This window comes from Mustela nigripes, chromosome 3 (genome assembly GCF_022355385.1).
Source record: "Mustela nigripes isolate SB6536 chromosome 3, MUSNIG.SB6536, whole genome shotgun sequence".
NCBI classification, from domain to species: domain Eukaryota; kingdom Metazoa; phylum Chordata; class Mammalia; order Carnivora; family Mustelidae; genus Mustela; species Mustela nigripes.
Genome location: NC_081559.1, coordinates 11743717 through 11747255, shown reverse-complemented (window position 1 = coordinate 11747255; position 3539 = coordinate 11743717).

Here is a 3539-nt window from a genome sequence, read left to right as displayed (position 1 = left end):
TATATATATATATATATATATATATATTAGATAAACTAGTTTAAAAAGTTAGTAAAGAAAAGGGTAAAAGTTAAAAAAAAATTTCACAGAAGAAGAGAAAAAAATTGAAAAAGAAAAGAAAATTAAGTTAACTGCAAGACTAAAGAATCATGGGGAGAAAGCCATGAATTCCGTGCTTTGCTTTCTCCTCCTCTGGAATTCTGCTGCTCTTCTTGGTTTGAAACTGTACTCCTTGGTAGGTGAACTTGGTCTTGGCTGGATTTCTTGTTGATCTTCTGCAGGAAGGGCCTGTTGTAGTGATTCTCAAGTGTCTTTGCCCCAGGTGGAATTGCACTGCCCTTACCAGGGGCTGGGCTAAGTAATCCGCTCGGGTTTGCTTTCAGGAGCTTTTGTTCCCTGAGCGCTTTCCGTAGAGTTCCGGAGGACGGGAATGAAAATGGCAGCCTTCTGGTCTCTGGCCTGGAGGAGCTGAGGGCTCAGGACCCCACTCCTCAGTGCACCCTCAGAGAATAGCGCCCAATTACTCCCATCTCCCTGGCCTCTGGCCGCGCTCCGAGCTCACCAAGCCTGCGACCGGTTCAAGGTAACCCGGAACTGAGAGCTCACTCCTCGGCTCTGTCTCTGTAGCTGGCTTCCCCATTCTAATACCTGTAAGCTCTGTGACACTCAGACACCCCGATCCTTCTGTGACCCTGCGGGACCTGAGGCCACGCTGACCCCGCGTGGGCTTTACCCCAGTTAAGCCTCTGGAGCGAAGTCCCTCAGCGGAACCGACTTTTAAAAGTCCTGATTTTGTGCTCCATTGCTCCACCGCTTGCCGGGAGCCGGCCCTTCCCCCCACGGTCTATCTTCCCATCGCTTTGGATTCACTTCTCCACCAGTCCTACCTTTCTGAAAGTGGTCGATTTTCTGTTTCTAGAATTACTGTTCTTCTCTTCAATTCCCCGTTGGATTTGTAGGTGTTCACAAAGTTTAGATAAGCTATCTAGCTGATCTCCTGCTACCTGAAGTAGTCTCAGCCTGGTACTTCTCCACCATATTGACTCCTCTCCTGTTGTATTTTTTAAATTTTTTTTTAATGTTTTATGACATAGAGAGGAGGAAACATTTTCCAACTCACATTATGAGGCCAGCATAACCCTGATAACAAAACCAATAGAAGACCCTAAGGGAAGAAAGAATATCTCTCATGAATATTAGTGCAAATATCCCTATCAAAATATTTACAAGTTTAATCCCACAATATATAAAAGGATGATACTTCATGATGAAATTGGGTTTATGACAGGAATGCATGGTTGGTTTAACATTCTAAAATTAACTAATGTAAATCATCAAATAAATATAATACAATCATGTTAATAAATGCAGAGAAAACATTTGAAAACAATTCAACAACCATTCCTGATGAAAACCCTTAGAAAAGTAGGATTGGAAGAGAACTTCCTCAGTAAATGGAAGTCACTTACAAAGAACCTACAGCAAACAACATCCTTAGTGGTGAAAAGATGAATACATTTCTCCTAAAATGGGGAACAAGGAAAGGATAGTCAATATCATTGCCTGTATGCAACATTATTCTTCAGTTCCTAGTCAATGAAAAAAAACAAAGCAGATTTTTTAAAAAGAAGATGTATTTGAAAGTAAACAGTAAAGCTTTTAATTAAACTTAATTTTGAATGTAGAAAATGCTAAAAAGTCTACAAAAAATTATCAGAGCTAGAAAATGAGTTTAGGAAATTTGGCATATTCATTACCTATTGTTGCATAATAGTATCTCAAAATTAGCATTTAAAACAAAAACATCTCTTAACTTATGGTTTTGCTGGTCAAAAGTAAGCACAGGTTAAGTGAGGGAGGATCCACTTACAATCTCATTCATAGTGTTGTTGGCAGGATTCAGTTCCTCATGAACCATGAGAGCTTCCATTTTGCTGCTGGTAGTGTTTAGAGACTCCCCCAGTTCCTTACCATAGAATCCTCTCCATTCAAAATATCCAGCAGATCATCTGACTTCCATCAGAGCAAGTGAGCAAAATAAAGCAAGCTAGAATCAGCAAGACAAAAGTCAGTCTTTTTGTAACTTAAGTCCCATCTCTTTTGCCATATTGTGTTTTTACAGAAATGATACTAGTCCAGCCCACATACAGGGTAGGGGGATTATAGAAGGATATGAATACTGGAAGAGAGGATCATCACTGGGGGTTATAAGAAGCTCTCGACTATATGCAAGTCAATATATAAAACACAATTGTATTTCTATGCACTAGCAACAAACAACTGGACGATGAAATTTTTAAAACTCCATTTACTATGTCATTTAAAATACAAAACAGGGACAACTTTTACAAAACGTATTTGAGACTTCTGCAATGAAAACTACAAGCAACTACTGAGATAAATGAAAGAGAACCTAAGTAAATGGAGAAGTATACCATGTTCATGCATGGGAAATGTCAACATCATCATGGTGTTACTTTTTTCTAAGTTGATCTACAGATTCAATGCAATGGGAATCAACATTTCTGCAAGATTTTTGTAGAAATTGCAAACAGACTCTAAAATTTATATGGAAATGCAAAAAACCCAGGATAGCTAAAACAATCTTGACAAAGAAGAAGAGAAGAAGAAGACTTAAGCTATTTGATTTCAACACTTAGTATAAGTTGAAGTGTGGCATTTCTGAAAAGATGGACAAATAGATTAATGGAGTCAAATGGAGAGACCAGAAATAGACCTATGCTTATATGACTTGTTGGCTTTTGACCAAGGTGCCAAAACACCTTGACACCTTTAAAATAAAAGCTAAAACTTTAAAGCTTCTAGAAAAATGCATAGAATAATATACGACTTAGAAATAAGGAAAGATTTAGAAATCACTGACAATTACAAAAAAAGATTGATAAAATGGAGTAATGGAAGCATTCTAAATTTCAATAGACATTGTTTGTTTGTTTGTTTGTTTGTTTTTATTTGACAGACAGAAATCACAAGTAGGCAGAGAGAGAGGAGGAAGTAGGCTCCCCGCTGAGCAGAGAGCCCGATGTGGGGCTTGATCCCAGGATCCTGGGATCATGACCTGAGCCAAAGGCAGAGGCTTTAACCCACGAAGCCACCCAGACACCCCTCAAAAGACATTGTTAAAAAATACGTAAGCTACTGCTGGGATAAAATATTTATAATACATAAATCTTACAAAGAAGTTGTACTTAGAATCTATAGAGAACTACAATTCCCATGAAGTCAATAATAAAAAGAACCTAAATCTGAAACAGGCATTTCACAAGGTAGATACATAGTGGCCACAAAACAAATGAAAAGTGCTCAACATCATAAATGACCAGGGCTATCTGGACTAAAGCTACAAGGAGAGATCACAAAATACCCACTAGCACGGCTGATAGAAAAAAAAAAAAAGACTAACTCCGACCAATGTTGATATGAATGTGGAACAGCTAGAATCATTATACCTCTCTGGCAGGAGTTGGAAATATTACAATCAATTTGGAAATATGTCTGCAAATTTCTCACTAAATTAA